The 14,331-nt window shown below is 36.2% G+C and overlaps 1 protein-coding gene across 7 annotated transcripts in view; it reads right to left on the bottom strand.

Annotated features, from left to right (window-relative positions):
- Positions 1 to 14,331, bottom strand: part of LOC148942127 (putative inorganic phosphate cotransporter) — a 200,136-nt gene that overhangs the window by 164,489 nt on the left and 21,316 nt on the right. The window lies entirely within an intron of this gene.

Raw genomic sequence — 14,331 nt, 5'->3', positions numbered from 1 at the left:
AAAGCCACGTTGGTACTATTGCCCTTTTTAACGACCAAAACTGAAAAGAGGGCAACCTACCACCCCTACAACAACCCATAAACTCCCGCAGCCAAATATGGCAGCGCATCAAAGTGTCGAGATAACCAATGCAATCACACCAAGCGAAAACTCCCTAAGATATTCCTTAATGGAAGAGATGATAAGTACAATTCCATGAACAAAGACCCTAAATTGCGGAAACAGTCTATAAAAAATACATAATTGATAGATACGTCTTATTAAAAAGGTACTAAATTGAAATTCATTTTAATAAGATCTTTAAAAATCAACTTAATTTTATCACCTTCTTGAAATAAGATTCATATAAGAATATGAATGTTCAAACTACTGAAACAAAGGGTCACAACTCTCAAGTAAGGCGCTTGGGTCTGCTCCTTCAAGATTTTAATTGTTTATTCGGAATATTTTCGCCAGAAATACCAATTAAGGATTTCTGAGCATGCCAATTACAAACGGAATACGGTCTATATACGGTGATATTTATATACGGTACATATTTATATACGGTGATCAAAACACACTGAATAAAAATTTAGCAAATTATTTAATTTCCACCGAAGTTAATATTTAAACTACCAAGGACACTAAAAATAAATTAATTAAACTATTTATTTCTTATTAATTAATTTCTTTAAATTAAATAAGTAGATATTTACTCAGCCATATCATAGGCAGCGCAATCGCGCTGCCTAAGTAAAGAATGATGTGGGCACAATGTATTTTTTTTTCTCCATACCCAGGCACTTCGTATCGAAGGAGTTGTCGTAGAAACTTCGAAAAGGGCTCATTCGATTGGAAATTGGAGTGGCTAGTGCCCTTTTCATTAGTCGAAAGTGATTGGAGGGCAACTAGCCCCCCCCCCCACGCCCATAATTCCCCCAAACACATCCAATCAACATTTTGGGATAGCCATTTTGTTCAACGTTGCTGAAAGTTCTGGAAATTAGGTCTTTAAGGAAGACACCCCCCCCCCCCCTCCAGCCCCCAGGGCAAGGGGTATAAATTATTCCCTGGGGGCATATAAGGTTTTTATTGAAAATGTTGTCATAGAAACTTCAAAAGGGCTCATTTAATTGGATATTGAAAGGGCTAGTGCCTTTTTTAATAGTTGAAAGTGATTGGAGAGCGACTAACGCCCCTCTCACGCCCACCATTTTTTCAGACACATCCAATCAAAATTTTGAAATAGCCATTTTGTTTAATGTAGTTGAAAGTTCTGGAAATTCGGTCTTAGAGGATGACAACCACCCTCACAGCCCTTATGGTAAGGGTGTAATTTATGCCAGGGGGCATATAAGGTGTTTATAAAAAGCGTTGTCGTAGAAACACAAAAAGGGCTCGTTCGATTGGAAATCGAAAGACCTTGTGCCCTTTTTAACAGTCGAAAAGTTATTGGAAGGCTTGACACTTTTGTAGTAAAGATCAATGTGGGTATAATGTGTGATGTTGCTGTTGCTTGTTGCTGTTGTTTAGACCAGGGCACTTCATATCGAAGGAGTTGTCGTAGGAACTTCGAAAAGGGCTCTTTCGATTGAAAATAGAAAAGGATGATGCCCTTTTTAATAGTCGAAAGTGATTGGAGGGAAACTAATCCCCCTCCCACGCCCACCCTCCCCATTGCTTTTAAGTTTAAAAATTAAAATTTGCCTTAAGATTAAAATAAAAATGCACGGTGTTAGTGCTAATTCCCAATAAGGCATCTCAGCAGTATCCCAAGAACGACTGAGGGTACTATGTTCAAATTTTCGGGCCTACTTCTGCTCTTAAAATTTAACCAAAACAAAATAGCGTAGGTGTATCCAAGCTATCAAAGAAAGTAAAGAGAGTTTTTGCAAATGGTATCAATTTTTCCATTTCAGGTCAACTAGAGGAGTTATGAAACTAAAATAAAAACACTACTATTTTTGTGTCCAGATTTTTAAAAGGGTGTATGTTGTTAAAAATTGCTGAAAATATTTCTCCAGCACACAAATAGCAGGCCAAACTATAAAGTCATAAAAAAACGAAAAGATTTAAAGTATTATTTTCTTTTTCCCTGAAAAGACTATGTCAATATAAAACAAACAGAAGTTAATTTAAAAAACTTTTCCCAAAATAAGTTTTTCAAAGAAAAGTAAAGAAATCCATTAAACTAAAAATTAGCAAAAAATAAAATTAAAAAATCTACCAAGCGTGAAACTACCACAAATCAGCATCGATAAATACGTGAAACCCAAAACGAACAGAAATTTACTCAGCCATATACGTCTTAAAAAATTAGGAACACCGGAGCTCGATTCTATGAAAAGACGTCCAAATACAGTATTTAGTTTTACGCTTAGCAGGCGTCGCTTTTGAAAATAATGAAAGTGTTTGAATCAGTATAAAATTATCAAAAAGATGTCATTATGGAATTCTAGAAACTACATCTTTCTTGATTGTTGTAGTAGAAACACGAACTGCCATAAATTTAAGCTACGCATTCACATGGATATTAATTTCATCACTTTAGTTGATTATTGACGTATCAATGAAATCGTCATTTTCTTCTGATTTAAAAATATCACTTGTTTTACTTAATTTTTACATATTCTAAGATATATTGTTCAATAGCCCGTGTGAATATGAGGGTTGTATCAACATATTGACTTTTTTATTGTTCGATGATCAGATGCAGATAAGTTGGCCGTTACAACTATTTGGTTCGGTTTGCTTGTAAACAAGAAAAGTTTCCGATTGTTTCTTTCCATGTAGTCCAAGTTCCGAGTAGTCGCAGTAACAGTCACAAGTTTCTCCTTAATGCTCAAAGCCACTTCAAATATATTGCAGATAAATCCTTCTATCATCCATATTTAGTTAAATAGCCCCCTCAACATGCCCAGAAAGTTTCAACTTAGTTCCTAATAAATCGCAAATACGCCTTATGACAAACTTGGCTGGATATAGTGTCATCTAATTTACGAGTCTAATTGGACATCCCCAATAACATGCTCTGAAATTACAACATAACACCCCTAGCTATTCCTGAGATACTGCACATTCGTCTGTTAGACAATCTAGAAATATATAATACGTTTTGATTTAGTTTTACATGCTCCTCGGATTTTCCTAACAAATAAAAGGTACTTGTTAAGAATCCAGCAGACACACGGGAAAGACCGCATAGAAATGTCAAAGATGTTATATGAAAAACAGGTTTTCACTGCATAGTGAGGCATTGCTCACTCCTTGAAAAAGATTTAAACTTTAGTTTTTGGGGCTGAAGGGGCAAAAAAGGTACCTAGGTTACGTTAGGTTACGTTTTCAATATATGCTATGCTTCCACCCCCCCCCCTAATTTGCTAATATACAGCCAGAATTTGTTGCTGAACTATTATCTTTTCATCCTATTTTGTTTTATTACAATAGTATTAACAAAACTTCACTTATCGCGTGTTTACTGGATTCTCAACAAGTATCAAATAAAACTTTAAAGCGTATTCTGTTCCTGACACATTGCAATATAAGTGATTTTGACAACATGGATCCACTTAAACCCTTTTGATTTATTTTAATAGTAGTAGCAGTAGTAGTAATAGTATTAGCCCTACAATGTTCAATTTAATACCCTCAGCCGATCCTAAGATATTGCTGATACTTCCTTTCGACAACCTACATATGCGTAGTGATTTTGTTTTAAAACAACATAAACTTTCCCGGAAAATTTCTACTTTATGCACTATTTCAGTCCAAGGATATCCGCCATTTTGACAACCTGGATGCACTCAAACTATTTTGATGTAGTTGAATAGTTAGCAGTAATGGTACCAGTAGTAGTGGCAAAAGTATTAGTAATATTAATAGCCTTGAAAGTTTTAGCTTAACCCTTTCGGGACCGACGGGATTTACAGGTCCCGGCTGAATAAAAGCTGGATTTGGCATCTCAGATTGAAAATAATGAGATATTATAGATGTTGTCCAATACTCCTTTCACAGACGATTAGATTAATACGTCATTCACCTGTAAAAATTGGATACAAATTGCACGACATGATCAGTAAGTTTGTCATACGTACCAAAGTTAGATAGGAAAATATCTTATTTTGCAATTAAGCGTTTTGGTTGTTGTGATATAGGTAGGTAAATGCGATTTTTTTTTTTCCGCATTTAATAAAAACTGATTTATAGTGGGAGTTACATAAAATCGGGTCATTTTTCCTAGGTTTGGGATAACAGAACTATTTTGCTCTGGGACCCTGAGGTCCCGTCAGTCAGTAACAGTACTTGTTGAGTGAAGAGTGTTTTTGATCTGTTTTTTGCACAATTAGTGACATAAGATCTTTTAAAACTAGCTAATAAATAGCAAGATACCCTAGCAATAGTAGATGGGGCAGAGGGGAACGTACCATGCATTTGTCTGTCCTCTTAGATCAGTGGTGAATCTAGAGTTTTTTTTTTAGGGAAGCGGGGGGGGGTGCAAAATAGGTTGATACAACAAACTTGCGTTAGGAGCAAGTTTAATTAACGCAAACTTGCGTTAATTAAGTAAATTACACTACTTTAGACCATTTGGGGAGGGCGCGCGCCCCCCTCACCCCTCCTCTGGATCTGCCACTGCCTTAGATTTTTATTGTTACCTTTTTTGTATCTTCTTGGAAAAATTACCTTTCTTGGCATTTCATTTCTTGGAAATATATTGAGCCCCTTTTCCCTCCACATTTTACATGAGTCTGCCATTTTGCAGGAGGGTCCTTTGCTTAGAAAATCTTATTTTTTATTTTATAATTCATTAATGTTGTTTTTAATAACTTTTTCGTCTTTATTATTGTTTCCCTATATTATTTTGTTGTTTACTGCTGCACTCTTTATATTTATTCATTATTTCTTCATTTTTTAATGTTTAGATATAATTACATATTACTATTTATACAGCTTATTTTTTTATATTAATATTTCCCAATATATTTCTTTATTTTATTAATGTCATTTATTAATCTTATTTCTTAAAATCAATTTACAATATCATGCATTACCTTACGTTAACTGTTGTATAATTTATTACAAGGGTTTCTTGACTTGTACAAGATAGACTAGTAGAACCTGTATACACCCCTTGTGTTAAGTTACAGAATGTCTTTTTTCAGAATATGAATAAGAAAATAGCCCCAGGAGATCTTTCAACTTTATTAGACGATTTACCCTCTGACTACGGCTCTGACACAGATTTAGTCAGATTCTGACCTCTCCAATTATCAAGGCGTCTTGCCTGAGTCTGGCCTCAGCATTGAAGTGATGGATGCAGTTCTAATACTAGAAATTGGTTTTGAAAAACCAAAAAGTGATACAGCAGCACCTAACTCAAACTTGCTCACAAACAGCCGAGCTCAAACCATGCCACTGGCTATTCCAGTTGGTTCTAAGTTTGATAAGAGCCCTGCAAAGCTTACCATAAGAGCTGTTAGATCTTCAACTGTTACATCTACCTCTTCTATTGCCACGAAAACTGCAAACGAAAATTCTTCTTTTGATATGCTTTTACCCAAATGGAAGAAACGAATTTCGGCAGCCCCAACTATGGGAACATTTTCGGAAGAAAGTGGAACAAAATGTGACTTTTTGATGACTGTAGCACACCAATTGACTTCTTCCTTCGGTTGTGGAACAGGAAGTTGTTACATCAGATTGTTGAGCAAACTAACCTGTACTCCCAGCAAAAGATAGATAAATTAGCTTCTGCCATGATCTTCAAGCCCTTAACCGTGACTGAACTCTTAGGTTTCTTGGGTATCAACATAATCATGTCATACCATACAATCCTAGACATGAAAATGTACTGGGAGAGCTCTGGCGATGTACAGGTCCCAGCTATATGTAAGAGCATGACTAGAAACAGATTAAGAAACAAGAAATTGTTGCATTGAAGTGGAGAGACAATAAAAGTGTCTTTTTGGCGTCCAATTGTCACTCAACTGAGATGAAGACAATTACTAGGAAGAAAAAGGATGGAACCAAATTGACCTTATCTTGTCCAAAATTGGTCAGGAATTATAACAAATACATGGGAGGAGTCGATCAGGCTGACATGTTGCGTGGAATTTACGGATACAATCGAAAGTGCTATAAGTGGTCGCATAGGCTGTTCTTTGGTCTCTTGGATATGACCATCACAAACGCATATGCTTCTTATCAAGTAATAAAGCCAGAAGGGGAAAAAATCCCACTGATATAGAAGAAGATTAGCCAGAGGCCTAATACAGTTATCCCTGAAGCCACCTATTGAAACGACAAAGGGACGCCCTCTTTCCGGATCTCCTGTAGGGACTGATAAAAATCAGAACATGAAAAGAAGGAAGGGAACTTTCAGTGTACCGGATGATGTTCGTCTAGGGAATGTTGGAACGCATTTACCAGTCTGGTCAGCTGAACACTCCAGGTCTCGTTGTGAATTCTGCGCAAGTAAAAAGAAGGAATCTCGTCCAAACAGTTATTGTCGATCTTGTGGGGTTTTTCTATGCTACAACAAGGAAAAAACTTCTTTCTTGAGTATCACACAAACTAAAGTTAAAATGTTAGAACAAATATTAATTTTGGATGATAAGCTGTTGTAAAGCATCATTCTTTTAATACAATAATAATTTTCAGCAAACGTGTATTTGGTAGCTAATAGACTGACGGGATCTGGAGATCCCATTTCGCTGTGGAATGAATGGTAAAAAATTGGTGTTTGGAAAAACATCTAAAAATAATAAAAAAAAATAGTGTCAACAAGTTTCATACTGAAAAAAAATTTTTTTTATCAAGAAATAAATGCGGTCCTGAAAGGGTTAATACCCTCGGCCGTTAGTGGGATATCAAACAGTTCATGGTAACTAACTGTAAGTAACGAACGACCCGGCTCAATAGTAACCAAAACTCTAAAAACCGAAATTTTGATACCATTAGATACATCAATAGAACCAGATTTTCATGCTGATTTCAAATATATATCATTAAGTTTAGTTTTACGAATCAAAATTTACGCGGCTGAGAAAATTTGCCTTATTTTCGAAAAAAGGGGGAAAGAACCCTTAAAAGTCATTGAACTTTAAGGAAAATCACACCATTAGATACACCGTATCTGAGAACCCTATTATAAAAGTTTCAAGCTCCTATCTGCAAAAATGTGGAATATTATATTTTTTGCCAGAAGAAAGATAACGGATGCGTGTTTATTTGTTTGCTTTTTGTTTTTGTTTTTTTGGTTTTTTTCCCAGGGGTGATCGTATCGATCCATTAATCCTAGAATATCGTGAGAGGGCTCATCTGAACGGAAATTAAGATTTTAGTGCCCTTTTTAAGTGACCAAAAAAATTGGAGGGCAACTTGGCCCCCTACCACGCTAATTTTTTCCCAAAGTCACCCAATAAAAATTTTGAGATAGCCGTTTTGTTGAGCATAGTCGAAAATCTAATAAATGTCTTTGAGGATGACTTAATCCCCCACAATTCACAGGGGATGGGCTGCAAGCTATGAACTTTGCACTTTGTTTACATATAGTATTGGTTAATGGGAAGTATACAGACGTTTCAGGAGGGATTTTATTTCTGGTGGGGGGGGAGGGGTGGAGGAGGGGGTTACGGGGGAGGATCTTTTCATGGAGGATGTTTCCTTGGGGGAATAGACATTTCTATGAAGGGGGCGCCGGATTTCCCAGCATTATTTAAAAAACGATCAGGGATTAAATAAAAAACGAGTTTTTTCAACTGAAAGTAAGGAGCAACATTAAAACTTAAAACAAACAGAAATTATTACGTATAAGTAGAGTTGACCTTTTGAATTTGCTTGCCTCTCCGTACCAAACAGGTTTTTCTGGTAGGTATTCTATTCTACAGGGCATTACACTCTTTCAAAGAGGAACGAGTATAACTTGATTGGTGATTAGGATTTGAATAAAAGGAATAGTTTTCGTTACAATTCATATTAGTAAAAGAATTGAATTCAAAGAGAATAGTTTATTTGAGAGGATATTAGTGGAGAAAAAAAAAATAAGTAGTGCATTTACATTATTGGAGATTAATGATGGAACCGACAGCAGCAGCAGCAACGATATACAAGTACCTAATGTGTCTGTGGAAATAACTGCTGGTTGTAGACTATGTCTTGAATGGGACACTATGCATGCTAGATACGTGATATCATTAAGCAAATTTAAGCAGGAGGAACAGCAGTGTTTTGCTGGAAAAGTAAATATTCCTCATATAAATAAACTTCGGTCAGCATTAGATGTCCTATCGAAATATATTGATGAGAACAAAATGCATCAGTGATTATTATTATTGTAATTATGATCAATAAAACTGTTTCTAAATCAATGGTATTTTTTTTTCTTTCTATAGTAGACTAGCGTATATTTTCTAGAGTAGAAAAAAGAAATTCTGGTTAGTCTGAAGTTGATCGTGAGAGAGTTAGGACATAAAAAAAATGGATAGATCGAATCATGAGGAATCTTGTTCTTATGGAAAAACGTTTAATTCTAGACGATGATTTTCTAGAGTTGTCTATTCAAAGGAAGATATTTTCTTGAGGAATGCTTGTTGATATAATGAAAACTGATTCTCCATCATTAGACTATTGTATGAAGCTTCTACATCGTGGTCCAAATGCATTTACACAATTTATTGATATATTGATCACGACACGACAAAATGATATTGTGGATACGCTTTTAAACATTAGTTTAGAAATTTAGGGCTTTTTTTCATAAGAAAGATGGTGCTCAAGGATGATTTACTCCTCTCTCTCTCTCTCAGACAATTTTTTTTGTTGTCAGCTCAGTTTCATTGTGGTAGTGAGAGTGTCAACACATGAAAAAATGTTTCATACATGTCCGTTATGTATGTACTCACTGGGCAGCTGGTCATCATGTGAGAATTGCACAATGATTGAGGAATATGATGAAAAGTGTAGATTATGCAACCCGTGTAAATTGCATAGAGGATATGCTGTGCAAATTAAAGGTTGTACTTCCTGTCTTGAAGAGGTGTGTGACTCTCATCCTAGAGGTCACCTCTGCTCCAATTGTCATTATGATAAATGTAGTCAGTGGGAGAGTACATATCCCGGTATGATTGGAAAGAATCCTAACCGTGATTTTAGTTTAGTGCTACGAGATTGGTATCGTCGTGGTTTTAGATTGTTCTGGGAGGAGGAACCGGGTCAACGATTCAACTTTTGGAACAACTAAAGAATATGGTTTCTACATGGTTTCTACGTCATCGTTGTGAAGAAACTGGGTGTTATGATTATAAGCCCACTGATTTCTATTTGGCCGTGATAGAATGTGATTCGACACTTGAGGACACTGTTTGTGAAATTGCTTCAAATAGACAAATTGAAACATGTGAATTCTATAGAATGAATGAGAATAGTATCATTGACTATACAAAGAGATATGACAAGAGTGAAGTCACACTCTACTGTAGAAAATGTGACCCTGACATTGTACTACATCAGGATCAGTACACTGTGAATTCAGATAATCTACCTGGACTAGTCGTTGTCGACGAATGCCTAGTATTGGATTAAATCTAATGAGTAGAAAAAAGTCATTTTCTGGGGTATATATATATTTTTTTTTATTAATAAAAAATTTTAAATACATCTTTAGTAAAGTTTATTCTAGTGGCACTAAAATAAATATTAAAAAAACTTGTAATTATATTATGAACAAGAAAGTCGTTCAATCGAGGTACGTCAACGTAGATGTTGAGAAACTGCTTGTAGGTGTAGCCACGACATCTGAACATGAAATAGAGTAGTGCATGAAAGCCACATATCTTAGTAGCTAAATCCTGTACTCTTCGTTGATTTTGAATAATGGTCTTTCCCCTGCTTTCGATAAAGTTGCTGATGTATGGAGCGTAGAATTTATACAATAGGCCAAGAGGATTAAAAAATTCAATATTCTTCGCTGTTTGAAAGATGCATAGCCCATGACTGGTCTTCAAAGTTGATGTACTGCTATTAACACTGATTAGGGTGTTGTTAACACTTAGAATTTGTTCAATGAAGTCCGAGGGAATGCAATAGGACTTGTACTGGGACATGTCTGGATCCATATTAAATACGTTGATTATTTGGTCTGTGTTCATGGTGCTAGGTCTAGTAGAACACTACCGTCGGGCGTGATTTCCCAATAGGTTTCAAATTGACTCAGTGATATTAGCGTGATACTCTCAGTCAGAGCATTGGCAAATGTACACTCTAAACGTACATTCTCTGTTCGTACTATGGTCATATCTTGCGTGCCTGACAAATCCAAAACAAAAACCCCATGATTTTTTGAAAATATTGAATCGGTTATTCCATTTTCAAATAGTTGAGAGTCATGATCTAGGGATTGCATGGTCAACTCGTACAGAGTTCTATTGGATTTTTTGTCAAATGATAGAGTGTACAGTGGAATACCATTCACTTTGCACACGAGGCTAGATAGACCGAAAAAATTAAAATCATGGGGGGATTCAGTCCAGGATCCAACGGCACTGCCACTCTTCACAAAGGCCAATGCCAATTTTGATGGGATTTCTCCATTGATAAATGATGAATTGGTATAGCTAGGACAGCCGGTGGCAATGTGACGTTGATTGGTGATCGTAAGGGGGACAAGAAGTTCAATATTGTTACCATTGCCTCTCTGATTCTCCTCTATCAGTGCAGAAGAGATCATAACCTGTTGTTTTCGGACCTGGAGACTTGCCGATGTGATAATGACATTTGAATCGGGTACTGCAGGAAGTGTTTTTCTCAAAATGAAATTCGATGGTCCCATCTGTAACTTTATGTCAATCTTGACATTGGGGGGTAGCCATTGGGATATATTGAATATCTCATGATTTAATTTTCCAACTAGATGATACTCCTGGGTCACCGCAGTAGTCAACTCACCGTCAGTATCAACATCTGATCGATATTCATAGCCTAATGATTGTCCTCTCAACTCCTTGTAAGCCTTTGGCGTCATCATCATAAATTGTATGTAGCTTGCATAGTTTGATAAATTATTGCTTATGCTCACCAATGTTCCATTAATAAATACATTATTTTTCCTGAATAGGTTGTGTTGAAGGCATTTTTCATGGAAGAGACAGTCGTTGGCATGTGGACTTGTATTATCTAACTTTTTTTTCACCACGACCTTTAAATCAATAAATGTTGACGAAAAATCCATGAAATAGTCTTCATTGGAAAATATCTGAAAGTGTATGTTTTCCGAGAGGGGTTGTTGATGATGAGATTGTACATATTAGCCATACTTGACACTGACATCAACATTTTCAGCATTGAACAGATTCAATGAAGAACTGATTGATGGATGTGATTCCTTGTTGGGGAGATAAGTCATCTTGTGAAAAGAAATGCTTCTTTGATCTAACAATCTTTTTCTTTTTCTTCTTCTTCTGCTTATTACCCCTCGTTGTTTTATTTCTCAAAGTCCTTGCTTCTGTCCTTTGGTTCCTGCCTGGGTGGAGACTGATGAGTGAATGATGCGAACACATCCTTTTCAATGCCTCCCCATTTTGCCGAGATTTTAATTGCTCACCAACGGCTCTTGCTGAAGATATAATATTTTCCTTAACACTCTCCTTGAAAATCTTGCCCGACCCCCAGTCCTGTAGTGTGGAGGCAGCAAAATTTGATGCAACAGGTACAAGATATTTTCTGGCAAGGGGTAGTGCAGAACGAAATAGCCTAGCAAACCAGCTGCCAAGACCATAGCCAGACATTGTACGACGGCCTTTGTAGTAGTCCAATCTAGTTCACGTTTGATGTGGACTCAAAGCGCTAACATAGCAATCGATATTAGGACAGACAAATAGAATTCTCCTATTGTTCATATTAGGCGGTTGTACCGTCGTTGTTGACAATTGGTCGAAAAAAACATGTAATAACAGCTAAGCCTTATGTTATTGCTAGAGGATCACCCAATTCACTTCTTAGTGTTAACTGACAGAGTTCCAAATATGAAGTGTTTACAGGAACATACTGAAGATGCTTTATATTATAGTGATGAAGAAGTTCATGAGTTGTTTTTCGTTCAAGAACACGTAGGAGGGGGGCATTTGAATTACCGACTCTCGACGTTTCCACAAAGGATGTATAGAGAAATATGCAAGAGTCCGAGGCAAAACCAGGTGTATAATCAGCAAAAATAACTTGATCCATCCCGTAAACGGTGCCAGCATTTTTCCCATGGATCATATTCTGTTTAAAGCCAAGAAAATCTCTCAAGTTATCACTGAGAACTATTATTTCATGGTCGACATTTCATGTACCTTTTCCAATGCCATATTTCAATGAATGGTTGACAGAAAACGCAACTTTCTTGTAAGCCAAGATTTTTCGCACGACTGTGCTAAACAAATCCTTCGGATTATCATATTCATCATAATTCAATCTGGCATGAGGATAGTCACTAGATTTAAGTGCTTCAACCCATTCATAGTCGGCATAGCCCAACCCATTCATAGTCCAATCGAATTGTATAACTTTTATATCATACACACGATCCTTTCTCAGGACGTCGTAAGTATTTTTGAGAATACAGTCGACAAGGGCCACTTCATATGCACCTTCAAATTTGATGGCGGGGGAGAGTTTTGTCCAAAAATCACTTGTCCTATTCAAGTCATTGTACAGAGGATCGGAAACGTTGGACATGAAAGTTACATAGAAATCATTGGGCATTGTCAACATCTTCAACACCGAACCAAGAATAAAAATCAGAGTTGTATCCTAGCCATCGAACAAGTAACTGTTTCTTACCCCTGCAAGTGCGTGTCTTTAATATCTTTTCAATTTGATAGATTTCAATAGCATTTTTACCTCTTTGCAATTCATAGTCATAAAAGCCACCGAGAATCTCTTCATCTTTGGTATCACGCAGGCGATAAGCTATGGGCTTAGCATGAAGGATTTTTGCCACATTAAAAAGTTCAGTGGACCACAAGTAATTCCGCTTTTCAAAAACATTACTTGTTCTATCAATTCGAACTGTATCACCAACATTGAATTTATTTTTCTTCATCTCGACTTTTGATTCATTGGAATATTGTTTAAGAAAGTTGTCAATTGTATTATGATCCGAATGATGAACTTCCGTTGGTGTAGAGTTGGACAATGATCGATGAGGTCGTTGATTATAAATCAACATGATTTTATCTAGATCATGAATAAAAGCCGGCGTATTTTTCAATGTACAATATCTTGAAATTAAAATTAGAAGAGTTCGCATCAATTGTTCAGCCAATGCAGTTTTTATAGGACTATGCCTATGATAAAGCAGCGTTCTATATTTCTTTAGTACTTTTGCAGCATGGGGATTAACAATTTCACTACCACAATCCGTTTGAATTTTTTTATACGAATCCTTTTCGAGAATACTTTCAATGGCCTGAGCAACTTCAACACCTCTCTTTGATAGCAATGGAATTGCATATGCATAGCGACTAAAAACACTGATTACAAGTGGAATGTACTTGTACGGCGTATTGTGACGTCTTTGAAGCTCATCTAAACTCAAGAGATCTGCTTGCATTATATCCAATAGGTAAAAGGCTTTAGTTTTTCGATATTGATTGGCACGAAGTCTATGATTCCGATGCAGAGTGTAACTTGGTTCATTTTGTAGATAGTCTTGTACACTTTTAGGGCGAACACCCGTGACTTTGGAAAGAGTTGTGGGAGAACTTAAACTCCCCGCCTCGCCAATATTTTCATAAACATCTTTCAGAACTTCAGACATTTTGAACGTAAACACGTTGTGTAACGTTCGCTACCCTTTTGTATACTGGCTGCTGGGGGTGACGCTGACTTGATACGTCTTCGCTGTTGTCTAGCTATCAGAGGTATGCTACTATTTCCCAAAATTGTTTTAAAATCTTCTTCTTCTTCTTCTTCAAGTTCATATTTTAATGTTGATGACGATAATGCAAGTTCATTTAATTTTTTTAGAATTTGTCTATTGACAATAAGACTTTTGAGGAAGTTTAATGTATTTAGAAAGTTGTATAGACGAGTGTCAAATGATAATAGTCCTTTACGATTTGTAACCATGTCATACATTAAATCATGTAGATTATAGCTCTTGCCCTGAATTATAATCCTTTCACTATTGCTCTCAACTTGAATTTGACCATTTTCCAGGAGATAGGTTAAGAGTCGTGTTATTTTTTCACGCAATTAGATGGGCCATATATTTATAAATTTCAATAAAATTGAATACAATTCCTCCTTCTTTAATTGTGTTCCAGCAGCAGTAGATTCTTGAGAAGATGATTCTTTTTTGGGATC

This window comes from Artemia sp. Qi Xiang Cuo, chromosome 17 (genome assembly GCF_049724085.1).
Source record: "Artemia sp. Qi Xiang Cuo chromosome 17, ASM4972408v1, whole genome shotgun sequence".
Taxonomy (NCBI): domain Eukaryota; kingdom Metazoa; phylum Arthropoda; class Branchiopoda; order Anostraca; family Artemiidae; genus Artemia; species Artemia sp. Qi Xiang Cuo.
The sequence above is the reverse complement of the archived record's forward strand: the minus strand, read 5'-3'. Positions and strand labels throughout refer to the sequence as shown.